Raw genomic sequence first — 18,022 nt, forward strand, 5'->3', positions numbered from 1 at the left:
TCCCCTACAATTCGGCAAAAGCCGCAGAAATAATAGCACTGAACCAAGCCTGTGAACTCTATGAGAATCGGAACGTAAATATTTATACTGACAGCCAATACGCCTTTGGCATGGTTCACAATTTTGGCCGACTTTGGGCTGAGAGGGGTTCCTTGACATCACATGGAGCCAGGATTCAGCATGGCTCTTTGATTGTGCGATTGTTGTCTGCGCTCGCGTTTCCAAAACGCCTAGCTATAGTAAAGTGCGAGGCGCATAAGAAAGTAACATGCAGAGTGGGAGAGGGAAACGCGTTTGCAGACAGGATTGCGAAGCAAATAGCCACAGATTTGGGGAATAAAATGATGACAGTACAGACTGAGGAAGTACCTTGTATGATAGAGAATGGAGTTGCCACAGTTAAAGAAATGCAGGCTGAGGCCACGACCGAAGAGATTCAGGGGTGGGCAAAGGGCTCTGCTGAGTTAGATTTGGAAGGATGTTGTGTGGACAAGGAAACAAAGAACTGGATGTTGCCAAATTGTTACGTAACTGCAATGGTTATAATGGCGCATAGCCCTACCCACATTTGCGCAAAGAAAATGGTACAGCATTTATCCACAGTATGGAAGAATGAGCACATAAAAAGAATGCAGAAAGGCTAGTGCAGAATTGTATCACGTGCCTGCAACACAATGTAGGAAAGGGAACCGTGACTCCAGCAGGTAGTTTTGGCCCACCCTCTATGCCGTTTGAGGTGGTCCATTTTCATTTCATAGAAATGGAAAGGTGCCAGAAATACAAGTACGTGTTAGTGGTAATCTGTGCATTCAGCAAGTGGGTGGAGGCATATCCTTTAAAAGACTGTACTGCCATGTCCACAGCAAAAGTAATGCTGAAGGAGTATTTCTCCCGGTTTGGGTTGCCTCGTGTCCTGTGGTCAGACAACGGCCCCCACTTTGTGGGCACAGTAGTGCTACAGATCTGTGCAGGTCTGCAAATAGAAAAGCGATTCCACAGTTCCAGGCATCCCAGTTCTGCCGGGCTTTTGGAGAGACACAATGGAAACCTGAAGTCAAAGATAGCGAAATTTTGCGCTGGGAGCAAGTTGAGTTGGGTGGATGCATTACCCCTAGCGCTGTTGTGTATGCGCACGTCTGTGCAGGCTAAGACTGGGCTCTCCCCTTATGCGATTATAATGGAGAGACCACCAAATGTATGGTGCACACCGCAGCCTAGAAAATTATGTGAGGTCGAGCATCCTATGTTAAGCACTTACTGTGGACTTTTAATACAGAAGTTGCGTTTGATTCATCAGCAGGTGCAGGAGGCGTTGCCGATGCGATATACAGGACCAGGACACTCACTGGAGCCTGGGAGCTGGGTGCTAATCAAAAACTTTGAACGGAAGACAGCACTAGCACCCAGGTGGCGTGGCCCCTATCAAGTACTTTTGGCAACACAGACGGCCATCCGAGTGGACGGACGCAAGGCATGGATCCATGCTACCCATGCCAAAAGGTTCCCAGCATCACTGAAAACTTTGCCTGATCCAGACGACGAGAAAAAGACAATGGTCTCGGAAACGAAAGAAACTATTGCCAGTCCAGTGCCACAGCATCAGCCTGAGCGAGAAGTGAAAGTTGAAACAAAGCGCAAACGAGAAGTGAAACTCGAAACAGAGCCTGAGGAGACTGCCAGTAAGGGGGAAGGGCGAAAAGTGCCCCAACGTTGCTCAGCGGAAACATCACTGCCGAGCAACACAAACCCTGCATTGCAAACATGAGCAGAAACAACACGTGGTCCCCTTTGGTGCCCACCAGTTCTCGCAAATGCACCAAAGCCAGAGAAAGAAACTACATCATTGCCACAACGCCCATCGCTGCCCATCATTGTGCCACAGGCTGACACTGAGCCTGATACTGGAAATGTAAGGGCACTATTCACGGATCATACCATAGCAGGAGTGAATCGATATAATCTGCGGCCTCGACAGGAAAAGTGATCCACAGATCTTTGGTGCTTTTCTTTTTGGCCTTTGGTTCTACTCACGGATGGAGTACGAACCAGGGGCGTAGAGGAGAGAAGTGTGAGAATTGTGCAAGTCAGACAATTTAAAACTCACGGCTACTCGGTGCGCTTATAGAGTACCTGTGTCCTAAGCCAGAGCGGGACAAGCTGGATGCACATGGTACTCTATAAATAAAGAACTGTTCAGAAATTGTCTGAGCAGTGGGAGAAAGAACAACTAATCTTGCTCGGGAGTGGATAAATGATCCAGGCTGTGAAAAGGCTGGGAGAATTGAACTGTGACATTTTTCGTTGAACTTTTCTGGCATCAAGAACGAGAGACATTCACGACGAACTTCGCCAGCAAGAAGAAGGATGATGAAGAACAAGTCAAGACCTGTTTCAGCCTCCTCCTGCACCCCTGCTGAAAAGATAATAGATTTAGAGACTGTAAATTTAGGGAAAAAGCATGATGAGAAGAATAAGGTACTAATTTGGACATTGGTCCTACGTTTCTTAAGTATGATAGTACCAACAATAACAGCTATTACAATATGGTTCTTGGAGTACGTACACCCATTAGAAACACTTTTGCCAAAAACAGCTACTGAAAGCCCGGTTCATGTAATCACTGGTACTTTGTCCCCAATGGAAGAAAGACATAGAGAAGGTTACGACAACAATACATTGTTGCTCATCATGAACATGACCCATGCGGCGTTAAAGAAAAAAGATTGCTGGGTTTGCGCCCATTTACCACAGCACGGTGGGAAAGGGATAGGCTGGTATGCACAACCATTGCCATTGATTTATTCCTGTGAAGTGACGTTAAGTGCAATGTTCTTTGGGAAATGGAACAAGAGTAATACGGGTCAGCTAGATGAGACCAATATGAATGAATTTGAGGAAGTAATCATGAGACCTGTGGGTTGTTCCATATTCCAAAAAGCTCGCATATTTGCACTAGAACCCGTGAGAAAGAATACACGAAAAATAACAAGACTAGATAGATTACATAGGCAGAATAGACCAACCCAACCAGCAGAAAGAACATCAATAATGACATTTCGGATGAGGGATGAATGGAACAAAGATGCAGTGCCTCCTGCCTATGCAGTGGATCACAGCCCCAAAATTGCTCCCCTATGTCTACAGAAAAAGGGTTCCTATAAAGTAGGAACGTTTAGCAACTGCCTGAACACAGTGGTTTTAAAACATGAAATAAAACCTGTGTACGTGGGAGACCCTGTTTATTTTATATGTGGAGAAAAAGCATATTCATGGTTACCTAGGAACTGGGGAGGTACATGCTAAATAGGTCTACTGCTTCCAGGAGTGTTCCTCTTGGAGACAGCGAAGTAGCCAGACGAACAAAAGGTAGAACTCAAAGGAGTAGTGAGGATGGGATGATAGCAATAGATATAGCCAAATCATTTATACAGTTCTTGTCCCAAATAGAAAACTCTTACAATATAAGAAAACTGTCTGGAATATTACAAAAAACAATAGATTCCACAACGGATATTTTATTGAATATGACGTTAGAAGAAAAAGGGATAAGACTGATGGCACTTCAAAACAGGATGGCTCTCGATATAATATTAGTTGATCGTGGGGGAGTTTGCAAGCTTGTAAAAACTGCATGCTGCGTGTATATAAATGACTACTCCCCTACGATATTTAAAGCGATCCGGAAATTACATGTTATAAGTTCCACACTCTCTACTGAAGCAGGAGGTTGGGGGATACAATCCTGGTTATGGGGATTATTGCGGTCTTGGGAATGGAAGTTAATTTCGATACTAATGATGGTACTCGGGATATTCATAACATGCTGCTGTTGCATACAATGCTTACCAATAATATGCACTGAAATAACTGATGGGTGTACTAAGGGATGTATGCACATGGTGATGAGAGGAAAACAAACGCATGGCCGGAATAACAGAGACACTGAGGAAACAAAAAGAGTAAAACAATTCATGGCGATAGACATTAATGATGGAGATGATTCAGATGCAGATACCCCAGACTCCTCCTCAGAAGAGGAGGATACAATGAATAAATAAGACGTTTGGCACATGGCCAAAAGGAGGGTTTGTCAATCTGGAAAAATGAATACCCTTCATTTGAATGATAGGCGTAACTTGATGGCCGTCGGCCAACCGTCTTATGCACCGAATTATAGAAATTTAGACTATTATTCTTGACCAACAAGCGGCCATTTTAAATGTAGTAAGAATCTCCATTTTGCTTGTTAACCATTGCTCATTGCTTTCTGTCTAAAAACTGCTTCGCAGCTTGCAATTCTTGCGGATTCTGCTTACTCTGCTCAACTGTTAACATTGTTGTCTGAATATGAAAGGACAAGGTCGCGGGACTGAAGAGTTTGCTGAACTCCTCATGAGTAGCCCAGAAAGGAATGCCCAGGCTCCCTCTCTGTAGCCTTGGGAGGAAGCTGCAGGGCATTTAATCACTTCACAGCTGCCAGCCAGTCTTGTATGATGGTAGAATATGTTAGAATAATACAGTTAAAGGCTTGAATTATGCTTCTCTTACGGCCCCCCCATTGCAAAACCCTTTAGAACATGTCGGCTCCCAGGACACAAATAGTACCTCATAGATAGCAAAGCTTGGAATGTGGCTCTTCCCTCATGTATAGATTTCTTCCAAGAACAGAACCACCGTGTTCTAAAAGATGCCTCTGCACTTTCTAAATTGCACATTGTTACTAGAATAGACATCGAAAGCATTATGATCGTCATACTCGTCGGATATGTCCATTGTCATCCCGAGTTCAAAGGAACTTAATACAGAGGGGTGTTGAACATGATTTTGCTGATTGTATGATATGTATTTTGTATATATGTAACTGATGTACGTAATTCGCACTCTTGCGTCCCTCGAGGTCTAGGAAACTCACGTCACGAATCCACAAGTGGTCGTCTGTCCCCGCCTCCTTTTCCTACTGGCTGGTCTGAAGCAATCCGCCCCCTTCCTTCTGGGAGAGCCCACTCTTGATACTTCACAATCTGCATATCCTTTCAGCCAACGAAGGTCCATTGTCTCATTCTGGTGCATGCCAAGATCTCCTCCCCTGATTTAATTCTCCCAAAGGTATGACTTCCTGGCCTTGGTGGGAAGCAGGAGAGAGATGCCTTTTGTTGGGGGAAAGCTGTGAAACTGGTTTGGGTGGCTTTGAGTTCAGCTTAAATTCAATGTTATTTTCTTTCATGTTTCTTGGTTTAAAACAAAACTTGCAATTTTCACACAAGCAGCTAGAACTCTTATTCCAGCTGCTAAACCATGGAAATTAAAAAGTTACAACCTAGGTTCCTCTTAATAACAGGTCACTTAATTTCCAGGCATTTGATTTCAATTGCACAAGTTTAAACTTCTGATGCAAACTAATGACAGCTGTCATACAGGCGGCGGCTGGTACTGTGCCCATATTTTGACAGATTTTCACAGGCAAGCACACTTTTTACTGTAGATAATTTGATGACAGATTCCGCTTCCCATGCATTGTAGGTTCTTATTTCTTAAAGGCGGTGACGGGTAACACTCAGCAAGGATATTGGATGTTTTGGGGTGTTTTGGACCGGTATTTTGTATTTTCAGCAACCAAGAAAAAGGGGTTTAAGAACAATTTCTGGGTTTTCTTCAGTAAAGCACCGCCTTTCATGCAGTTTCCATTTTTACTTGGTGGGCAGCCCAGTGGCACGTTTCAGCATTGAGCATTGAGGTCTCCGTTCCACCACTGACACAGGGAAGGTAGATTTGGCAGCCATCTTTTTGTGCTTGGTCGAGTGCAATTTCCTTAGGTTTTGGTGCTCATGGTGTCAAGGGTTTTGACCCATGTTGGATCAATAGACTGGGTAGATGTGGGGATGAGCTGTCGCCACCCATTATTCTATCCCAGAACAAACTAAATCAATAGACTGGGTGGATGTGGGGATGAGCTGTCGCCGCCCACATTCATGCCAGAATCCAGGAGAACTGCGCAGTTTGCGCACACCAAAAAGGTCACCTAATCTGCCACCCACCAGTGCAAAGAAAGGTGGTTCTTTTCAAAATCCGTTTTTTATGTCAAAAAGTTGCTAAAATCATGGGCACAAGACCACTCTAAAGATGCAACCTTCTTGCGGGGGGTTCCACATCGCCACTCTACTGTAAGGATTCCATCAAAACAATGTTAAGCAAGGGCCCTATACTATCAAGCAAAAGACCACTCTTCAGCAGGCCTCAAAACCAACCAAACTATTCAACAGCCGGGCGAGCTGTTTGAATTCTTTGCCAAAAACTTTTGCAAGAACCTGCAGCAGTATCCAGAAAGTAGTGCTGTATCCGGAACCAGAGAGAACCAGAGACCAGACGCTGTGAGCAGAACCGCCAGAAGTCCCGTTCAACCTGTTGACCTGATCCGTGACGAGGCCCATTCCTGTCCAAAATCTAGTGTGAGTACCCAGCTAGCACTGTGCCAAAACCAATCTCTTAGTGTAAAATAATCTAATTAAAACTATTTTAACCTATTTAGAACTACCTCATAGGAATCGTGTGTGTCATTTTGTCCTTTTTAAAGCTGAAAACTGTCATCTGCCATTTTGAACTTTTAAATTTCAAATCCGAAAAACTACCTTCACAAAATCGTCCGTATCTCTGGAACTGTTTGTCATTAGAATCTAAGCTTTCCAACGAACCTAGAACCGACTTCCTACTCCTTATAGTGCCTCTGTAATTACGCTCGACGTGCGTGACTAATTTGCCGTGATTTGACATTTGCAATCATTCCAGCCACGTGTGAAAATATTTGCCTTTGCTTTCATCCTTGAAATTCGTTTTTAACCTGCTAATTACTCATAGAGCATTGCTAAAGTGAGCCTGAACTAATACCACTAGCTATCACTCACCCTGAACCTCTACAGGGAATGAAAATCAATTTTAGCATCATTTCACTTCATTGCCACCACATTCAAAGCATTTTGGGCCTTTGTTTTAAAATCATACCTGTTTTTCTCTAAGCTTGCTAGGGGGGACTGAATTTCGTATTGTATTTGATTGCATTCCTGAGAACTGTGTGCTCTTCTTTCCATCTCCTTATCTTGCATAAAGGGGGGGGAGTGAATTGTCAAGGAAAAGTGATTACATTGTCTTTTGTTGAAGCCATATCAAGTTATTTTCTGTTGTGCATTTCATTCATCATTGCGGTTCCTTGAACCATATAAAGCATTCTTTCCCACCTTATTCTTCTGTTCCTATTCATAAGTAACCAAGAACTGTGCTACTGTAGGATTACCTATTGCTGATTACTGCTCATATTCACAAGTGGGCTATCCATTATCAATTTATTTATAGAAGTGTGATATATATATATATATATTGTTTAATTTTTCAAATAAACCTTTTAAATTTGCAAAACAAATCTACTTCTTGGCTCAGTGGGGTCAGGGGGATTCTAAGAGAGGGGTGTTATACAAGGGTTCATCATCCAGATTATAACTTGCCATAAAAATATATAAATAAGGGCTTCCCTTGGGAATCCCAGACAAGGCACTGACTTAGTGGGATTGCTTGATTGGAGTCACTCACAGAGTGGGGGCTCGGAGCCGGGATATTCTGGGTTAGAATTACCACTTGTGCAGCTTAATACAGTGTGCCAACTGACCGGATACACAAATCCGGTTAGATCTCCACGCTGTTTTACACTGTGAAAGCACCCTTCAAAGGAACGCTCTAAGGAAACGGTCTGTTTTGCAAAATAAAATACAAACTTCTGTAAGTCAGGAAGGAACTCAATTTCCAGAATGACGACACTGGTAGACATCAAAATAGCCAGAGAGCACCTCTTACATAAGCTATTTGTGAGAGGTGAATGGACTGAACAGGGCCAGGATGCGTGGTTGCAGGCAATCACAAAACAGGTCACTGCAACTGGGTTAGAAATCTGGAGAGATCAGGGCCCCTTACATGTGTCCCTGAGCGAACTATACATGGCTCCTAAAGCTAAAGATGAACACAACAAGATAGTTAGGATAGCGGCATATTTGTATCTATATATGGGAGCCATGCAGGACAAATGTGCTGAAGGCCAAGATCTGGCAAGTAGGCAACTGATGGCATTAGAGAAGGCCCAATCTGACCTGGTCTCATCTGTGCAGAGGAGCCAGGAGTCAGAAAATGATAGTAGGCAGTATATCATTAAAATAAAAGAGGACATGGATATACTGCAACAGGAAAAGACAGACCAGGATACCAGAATTCTGGCTTTGCAGAAGGAGCACCAAGACAGTTTGGACTCCTTACTGCAGAGCCAGAAAAATCTGGAGCAACAGATCAATTTCAACAGGGCATGCACAGAGCAGGTAGCCACCCTGCAAATCCAACTAGACAGAGAGAAAGAGGAAAGATTTTGAAAGACCTGGATACCCAGGCAGAGTTTGATGAAGAACGCCAGAAAGCTGGTGCCTTTCAAAGGCAGAGGGACGACCTGGCGTCACAAATGCAGGCTCTTGGTCAGGAAAGGGATACCTTAGGCCAGGAAGTCTGCCATTTAAAAAGAAAAATTGAAGAAAATCACTTGGCCCTCCAGGGGCTGGGTGACCTCCAGAAAGAGCATCAGGGCTTGCTAGATCACACCAGGAGGGTGGAGGAGGCTCTGGCAAGAAAGGAGCAGGCCAATAGGGATGGTGCTCAGGAGGTAACCCTCCTGCAGCAGAGACTGACCCAGTACCCCAGGACCAATCAGGAGGCACAGAGAGAAAATGTGGCTCTCTGTCAGCACAATGATAGGCTCCAGCAACAGGTAGCCATGCAGGAGAGGCTGATAGAGTCTAGTAAGGCCTTAACTGAGGAACTGAAAGCACAGGCTCTTGCATTGCAACAGGGAGCAGGGGCTGACAGAGATGAAGTTCGCTGGGAAAGGGAAACACCTGAGCATAACCTCAGAAGCCCTAGTACCAGAGGCCTTCATCTCTCTCAGTCCCTGGACTCTGCCACCCCCATGTCCCCTGGCGCGCATGAGCACAGGGCCACAGGAATGGCAGATTACTATCCAGCCAAAAGTATGGGGCTCATAGGCCAGTACCACCCAGGAATGGAGGGTATGGGCACCTAAGTACAGTGCAATTTAGTGGGGAACCCCAGGAAATTAGGCCCCCTAAGGGCATCCTAAAAACCTCTCCCCAGTTAGGTCACTGGGGGGGGGTACCCAGCAAATCCTGGTAGCAAGGAGGATCTGAAGACTCCTCAGAGCGTCACAGGACACAGGAGACCAGGTCCCCACATTCTGCCAGCTATTCCCAGGCTCGCAGAATCCGGGAAAACCTGGAAGATCAGACGGGCACCTCTGGGAGCAGTGCTTCTGAATCAGAGGATGAATGGACCAGGGTTACCCGAACCAAAAAGGCCAATAAGGTGAAAAGGGCCTTGCTAAGGACCCCTTAAAACAGATTAAGGCATTCAGGAGTGCCATCACGCCTTATCATAAGAACGCCAAGTATTCTGTTTGGGAACACTTGGAGCTCTATGAGCAAATGATGGAGACTTTCCATTTGAAGGACAGCAGTAGCTGCATCCAGTACGTCAAATGGACATTCTTCCCTGAAAACTCAGTTTCTTTGCGGGGCTGGAGGACCAAAACCATTCAAGATGGTCCACATATAGGGTGGCCATCTTGAAACATTTTTCTGTACATATAAATCCCCAAGAGGCTCGCAAGGCGGCCTACAATTTGCAATGTGGGGAGGATCAGGCCCCACGAGAATTCATGCAAGAATTGAAGCGTGCCTTTGCGCAGACCACCAGAAGGGTGCGCACGGACAGCAGAGAATTCATCAACACATTTTTCCATGCTCTTCCCAAGTACATAATGACCCAGCTCGTGTGAGATTTTCACGAGAAAAGATCTTTAGACTGGGTCATTGAGCAAGCCACCCGGATCTATGAGGTGCAGAAGCCCATACAAAATAAAAGTAATGCGCAGAAAAACCCCAAAACCAACAGCACCCCTGCTGCTGCCAAGGTGGCGGAGGTAAAGGTTGCCCCCGTTTTAGATTTGGAGATGGGGGGGCCTAAAAACCTGCCTGCACCAAATAATTCCCAGCCCAGAAGGCCCTCGGGCCAGTCACAGACAGGGAGTCGAGGAGGTAGTCCCACAAATGGGATCCCCCGCTCCCCTGATTATGTAACTCCCCGCTACAAAGGAAACCGACCGATCCTGGGTTATGTGTGGACTCCTCCATTCCAAGGGGGGGGATCCAGCCAAGCACCCAACCCAGGGAACTTCCCTCCTAACTTCCCCCTGGAGGGCAGAAATTCACCAAATCGTGGGCAGAATTTTTTTCCCAGGCATCCACCCAATTTCCAGCCCCAAAATCATCCATCCTTCTTTCCCAAATTCCCTGACCCCAGACAACCTAATCCGGGAGAGGGGAGGCCAAGGGTGGAGGGGTACCCAAATCTTCCCAATCCGGGGTATTACCAGAGAAGGGATGTCTACCCTTCCCGGGATCAGCCCAGGGGAGAAAATAGAGCCCCGTATCAGCCTGAGCGGGTTTCACAACTTGAGCGCCAGATCCAAAATATGGCACGGGATCTGGGTCACATACTGAGGGCTCAACAGAACCCTCAGATGAGCATGCCACCGCAGAATGCCCCAAACTCTGGGCCTGGTGCTCCAGAACAATGACGGGGGCAGCACCCCGATAACCCACCGGTTTCCAGGGAGGAGGCACAAGGTTAAGGGGGGTGTAAAGCCTTGGAGGAAGCTTCCTTCCCAACTTGTAAACAGCCCCTGGAAAACCAGGAACCGGAAACAAAATCTCCTACCCCTGAAAGTCTGCCACCCAAAGAGCAAAGAGGAGGTAGGAGAAACAAAGGACCCAAACAGACCCATTTTGTGGAGGAGGTACAGGTCTTCCAATTTGAGGGAGAGGGATCCTCAGAGGACGCTGGGAAAAGGATCTTCTCCTTCAGAGATGGGGGAACTCCTCCCAAGGAAAAATGGGTCCCAAGAGATTCCAATCCAGACTGGGTAGATGTGGGGATTGAGCTGTCGCCGCCCATCATCCTATCCCAGAACCAACAAAACCAAAAACCCCTGGTTCACACCCATCCTGGTGACTGCCTCCCAAAAGGCAGGGGTGGCCCAGAACCGGAACCAGGGGAACCTAAAACCGAATCAACAGACTGGGTAGATGTGGGGATTGAGCTGTCGCCGCCCATCATTCTATCCCAGAACCAACAATACCAAAATCCCATAGGTCAAACCCATCCTGATGACTGCCTCCAAAAGGTGGGGGACGGCCCAGAACCCAAAACTATTTCCAGTTGCCAACTTTTTCTTTCAGATTCCCCAGGCTCTCCATAGAATTCTGCCCAGATTTCTTCACTAGCAATGTCCAAAACCAGAAAATTAGCCCACCAGTTGTCCAAAAATGTGCATTATCTGTGCCCCCTTGAGGAGAAGGAGGGAAGATACTATGCCCCGGTACAAGTACAGGGGCAGGGTACAATTTTGGCACTGGTGGACACTGGATCCCAAGCTACCCTTCTGTCCAAAAGGGCCTTTGATGAACTAAATGCAGGAAGGGGGGAGAATTACCGTATTCCTCTCATCTCTCTTCCTGGACAACTGCAGAACTTTGACAGGAAGGAAATTCCTGTCGAGGGGACTGCAGATTTGGACATCAAAATTGGGCGACACAAGGTGAAACACCCGGTCTTGGTAGTGACTTCAGAGGGCACCCCTTGTTTACTAGGGAACGACCTCCTGAGAAGGTTGTCACCCCTAATAGATTGTGTAAACAAGGTCCTCTGGACCCAGACTAGCCGACCAATAAAATTAAAACAGAGTGTCAACCATGTTAGTTTAAATGGCACCTGCCACATGGTTGAACACAAATCTGACCAAGTAGAATTTCACTTCAAGAACAACCTAATTCCAGACGTGACAGAAATAGCAGTAGGACAACAGACTGGTGATGGGGGATACTCTCTATTTCTGAAAATCAACCTTCCTTCCAGTTTAAGGTGCTATTCCACACTGGAAGGAAACACTCTGAAATTCTTTACCAATCCATAATCAGAAACTCCCACCCCTATAGTCCAGAAAGATGTGAAATCAGCTCAGAGCCTGGCTGATATTCAGCAAATTGGAGAACAGTTGTTCATCCCTGTTCAGTTTAATGATGGGAAGTACTCTGTTCTCGCTCGAGTGTGTGTGAACAACGGTAAGAGCTTCATCAGCGAAGCCATGTTCCGCCAAATCCCAAAAGATCCAGCCATTCCCACATTCAAACTGATAGACACATGGGAAATGGACCTGGAAGCACCTAATTCCAAACATCTCCTGCCAAGCATGTGTATGCTCAAAATCTCCATTGGCAACAAGAGCATAGTCCATAATTGTTGGGTCGTGCGAGACGTCACTGCCGCCTTTTACTTAGGCAGTGACATTCTCAATCGCTTCGCCATTAGTTTGGACCTAATAAACTTCAAAGCTTGGTCCCGATTAGCGGATAATCCCATGGGCTTTGATGATCAAGAAAAAGCATTTAGGTCAGCTCAATTGCTACCTTATGCAGTTGAAATTCAGCTTAAAGAGGAAGTCACCATCCCAGAAAGGACCCGAAAATTCTCCCTGGAAGTGAAAGTTAAAAGAGGACAAAAATTGAAAAACCCTGATGCTTATATTCATCTAAATGCTTCTCTCCAACAGCAAGGGTTAGGGGTAAAGCCAACACCATTAGTCAACATAGAACATGACACCATTCCAATATAGGTGGATAACAGCGACTTACAGAGTATTACTCTAGCCGCAGGCACCATTATTGGAATGGCCGGTGATGACCGACATTTCTCCATTGATTTAGGAAATGAACTGTTAGGACCAATCCCCAAGGACTGTTTTGACAGTGACAGTGAGGACAATACAACACCAGACAGGATCTTTACCCGGCATGGGGGGAACTTCCTGGCGTACACTTCTTGCCCTTAGGTAAGGAAGATGTGAATTGTGACTTTAGGAGGAATGAGGTGATTTTCCATGTCCATGAGGGCTGCCTTTCCCACCTGAAGCCTCCAGTCCAAATCAGCATTCTGACCAGGGACTTCTGCACCCAGCTGGAGGAGGCCGCTGAGATAGCCAAACCAGAGGTCTTTCCAGGCTTCAGGCAGATGGTGGAAGAGAGAGTCAACCTAGCTGATGCCTGTGTGACTCTGGAACAGAAGCAAAAGTTGAAACAAGTTATCTTGGATTTCCAAGATCTCTTTGCGGTAGACTCATATGACAGTGGTCGCATCGACATCCACACAACAACAATTCCCACGGACCCTGGAATGACTCCAGTGTTTGTGAAGCAATATCGTTTGCCTCTCGCATCCATGGAGTCCCTTACTGAAATAATTCAGAACCTTGAGTCCCGGGGAATAATACGTCCAGTACACAGTACCTTCAATAATCCGGTGCTGGGAATATTGAAGCCAAACGGCCAGTGGAGACTCTGTGCTGACCTTAGGGAGCTCAACCAATGGGTCCATACTTCCCGATGTCCTCTGCTCTACATTGACCAAGGGCTGGCCCAGATTCAGGGGTCACAGGTATTCACAGCAATAGACCTGACCAATGGATACTGGACCGTGTCTGTCAGTAGGGAGGACCAATACAAACTGGCTTTTACCTGTGGGGGCCAGCAGTACACATGGACCCGGACTCCCTTCGGATACCTCAACTCCGGCAATTAATTCAACATTTTCCTACATAAGGCCATGCCCGACCTGGGTGCGAGGGGTAACCTGGCTTATGTAGATGATGTCCTCATCAAAAGTTCATCTGTGGAGGAACACATAGTGGAGATCCGTTATGTTCTGACACAGTTGAGGGCCACCAGAGCAAAACTTTCCTTTCAGAAGGCACAGTGGTGTAGAACCCATGTTCATTTCTTGGGGCATGAGATTACTCCTCAGGGTCTCTGTCCCCAAGAAAAGAAAGTGGAAGCACTCCAGAAACTGAAGGATCCCACAACTCTGCGGGAACTAAGGAGCCTCCTTGGACTGACTAATTACAGCAGAAAGTTCATTGAGGGCTACGCAGAGATCACCAGACCCCTGATTCATCTTTTGAAGGGGGGGGTCAAGTGGGAATGGGGTCCAGAACAATCCGAGGCAGTAAGACAACTCAAAAGAAGCCTCTCACAAGCGCCTTGCCTAGCTTACCCTGTCAGAAACAAGGAGTTCTTCCTGGAGACAGGGTTTTCTAATACGTGCTTGACGGCAGTATTATACCAAAAGCATGGCAAAGTCAATAAAGTAATCTCCTATGCGAGCAAAACTTTATCCTCTGTGGAGGAAAAATTCTACGATTGTGAGAAGGCACTCCTGGCAACGGTGTGGGTGTTCAAGTATTACCACCCGTTTATCCAGGGGGAACACATCATAGTGGAGACTCCACACCAGCCTCTGCAATATCTCCAAAGTGACAGAATCCGGGCCGGAAATGTGAGTAATTCCCGAATTACTTCCTGGATTCTGTCAATGCAAGGCTTTCCTGTGGAGGTCAGATATGGCCAAAACAAGAAGAGTCCCCTCGCGCAAGGTCTGGCTGACTTGCATGATTGTGCCAGAGAAAACAGCCTCGAGGACGAAAGTCTAAAAATCAAGGACAACATGGAGGCATACCTTAATTCCCCACACAAAGTCTTTGAAGAAGACAAGTGTGAGGGAATGCCCACTGTCTATGTGGATGGATGCTCTTACCATGTTGACAACAACGGGGAGAAAGAACTGGTGGCCGGCGTAGGGAATGCATGGGTGAAGGAGTTTCCAGAACCCTCCGCTGGATACAAAATTGGTCCCCGAAGAAGTCAGGTGGCAGAGTTGATGGCTGTGCATAAGGCCATCCTTACTGCTGTCCAACATTAACTCCACGAACTGGTCATAATCACAGATTCGGATTATGTACGGAACGGGTTCGTGGAGCACCTGGTTAACTGGAAAACCAGAGGCATGCTATGTGCTAATAACAAACCTTTGAAACATGGGAAGTTAATTCAAAACATTGATGACCTGGTCACCTCGAATGGGATGACCATGTACTGGAAAAAGATCAAGGGTCATTCCAAAGTAGAAGGACCAGACAAAACTGGAAATGACTTAGCTGATCAGCTGGCCAAAACCGGGGCCATCCAAGGGGATCTAATAGAAATAGAGTCCCTGTTGGGGGAAATCCAGGTCACTGCTATCACTAGGTCCCAGACAAACGCTCACAATGATCTTTCAACTGCACAATGGAGTAAGGAGACCCCAGATGCTGATTTGATTACAGCTCAGAGAGGGGATCCAATAATTGGTAGATTTTACCAACACATTGAGGACCATGAGAACTTTCCCCTGACGGATACCAATTACATTGGAAAAGAGGACCTAAGAGTGTTGATGAAATGTCCAAAAAGGTTCCGAATCCAAGACGGTTTGTTGGTAAGGAAATCCCAAGCTGGCCATGATCAGTGGGTGGTTCCCTCCTCATTCCGAAGCCTGATGTTAAGTCACTACCATGAAGCGGCCTCCGCCGGCATAGGGGGTTTCACACAACACTTGAGATCTTAAGAGAGATTGCATACTGGCCACACATGGGGCAGGACCTCGACCAATACTTGAAGGGGTGTCTTGTGTGTGCACAGTTTCAGCCATCATCCCTCACACACCGTGCGCCTCTTCAAAAGAGGGGGATGACACTGCCATGGTCAGATTTGCAAATCGACTTTGTAGGCCCTGTAATTTGCTCGTCTAGAGGAAACAAGTACATGTTGACCGTTACATGCTTGTTTACCAAGGGGGTGTATGTCTCCCGGCCCCAAACTGCAAGGCAGAAACAGCAGCTGCCCTGATGATTAACCACATCTTTTCCCGTTTTGGTCTACCTCAAAGGATTGAGTCAGACAGAGGTAGCCACTTCACCAGTGAAGTAATGACAACGATGTGGGAGATACTGGGGTTTAAAAGGAAGCTACACATTGCTTACAGGCCAGCTTCTTCTGTAGCAGTAGAGAGATACAACTGAACCATTGTGAGCATATTAAAAAAAGTTTGTGGCAGATTCTGGGCCAAGTTGGGATATCCGACTACCTCTGGTCCTAATGGCCATCAGATCTACCCCTTCATCTGCAACTAAAATGTCACTATTTGAGTTGATGACTGGACGCAAATGGTGCTTCCCCAGCAGTTGCTCTACAGAACCCAAGAGCAAATGTTGATAAATGCCTCCATAACTCATGAGTATGTGGAGAATTTAAGGAAACACTTCCAACATGCTTTTGCCTATGCTCAGCGGAATCTAGAAAGATCAGCTGATAGCATGAAAATCCACTACGACATGAAGACCACCAGGAAGGAATATACTGTGGGAGACCGGGTCTATCTATACAATTTCCAAAGGAACCAGGCCAAACAGCGAAAATGTTTGCCTACAACATGGAAGGGACCATTTGAAATTATACACAAGGTCTCCCCAGTAGCGTATAAGATCCGCATCCCCAAAGGTAGTCTGTCGGAAGGGGAAGACAAGTGAGTACATATAAATCAGCTAAAGTGTTGCCATCCCAGGCACACACTGCAGCAACTGGAGGAGTCCTCTGCAATACCAGAGGGGACCGCTCCATATTAATTCAGTTCCCATCCTAAAATATCCCACATATAGTCTCTAAAATATTATGATTTGAAAAAAAATGTTTCATATTATATCTTCTTTTTCAAAATAAGAATGTCTCTTGAGTTATAAAATGTACATGCCGCCCCACTAGATCAATAGTGGTGGAAAAATGTCTATGAATAGGCATTGCCGCTTTTGCTTTATCATCCTAGGAGAGAGGAAACCAGGGAGACTGACCAAGGAGGACGACCGGGGACCGGGAGCAGAGACCCGAGGGGCCCGGGGTACCACCCAATATTCCCATCAGGACAGGCGAGGAGAACCGATCGATCCAACCGGATGGAGGAAAAGATGCTGAACTGTGCCACCTACGGAATTGGAAGAAGATGATGCGGACATACCAGCGCGTGGATTAAAACATCCTTTGCACCCGACTCCTCCTCGACTAGAAATCAAAGCGCAGTCGGGCGGGGGGGCTTGTCAAGGGTTTTGACCCATGTTGAATCAATAGACTGGGTAGATGTGGGGATGAGCTGTCGCCACCCATTATTCTATCCAAGAACAAACTAAATCAATAGACTGGGTGGATGTGGGGATGAGCTGTCGCCACCCACATTCACGCCAGAATCCAGGAGAATTGCGCAGTTTGCACACACCAAAATGGTCACCTAATCTGCCACCCACCAGTGCAAAGAAAGGTGGTTCTGTTCAAAATCCGTTTTTTTATGTCAAAAAGTTGCTAAAATCATGGGCACAAGACCACTCTAAAGATACAACCTTCTTGTGGGGGGTTCCACATCACCACTCTACTGTAATGATGCCATCAAAACAATGTTAAGCAAGGGTCCTATACTATCAAGCAAATTACCACTCTATTGAAATGCAGTAATTCAAGACAGATCCGAAAAATGGGTGCAGTACCAGCTTTGTCCACAAACCGGCGCTAGCGGTCCAAACTCTGACAGGGAAACTGTATTTAGGAGTTGCAAGAGGGGCAGGGACTTCAAAGCCTGTTGGTTAATTAAAAATCTTAGCCACCTGCTGTTCCCAGAGGCCAAGAGGCTGAGAACTCTTAACACCCCAGAGACTCGCAAGAGGAGGCAGGATATCACATGGCCCTTCTGAGTGAGAGGGAGGGGGTTTCCCCTTGAGCCTGGAGGAGAGAGACAATAGCCCCTTTCAGTTGAATGGGGTATGTTAATTTTGAATGTTGACTGTAAACAGAGTGCTGCCTGTGAGCAGAGACATGTGATCCCTGACCCACCCAGCTTCAAGGGGCAGGCCAGACTTGAGTGTGGATTCCTATTGCAGCAAATATATATTTTATAGAAACATTTATAACTTATTGTAACCAAATGACAGGAATGTACAACTTTGAGATTCTTAGTA

Source organism: Ambystoma mexicanum, chromosome 3p (assembly GCF_040938575.1).
Source record: "Ambystoma mexicanum isolate Mex_15411 chromosome 3p, UKY_AmexF1_1, whole genome shotgun sequence".
In the NCBI taxonomy this organism is placed as follows: domain Eukaryota; kingdom Metazoa; phylum Chordata; class Amphibia; order Caudata; family Ambystomatidae; genus Ambystoma; species Ambystoma mexicanum.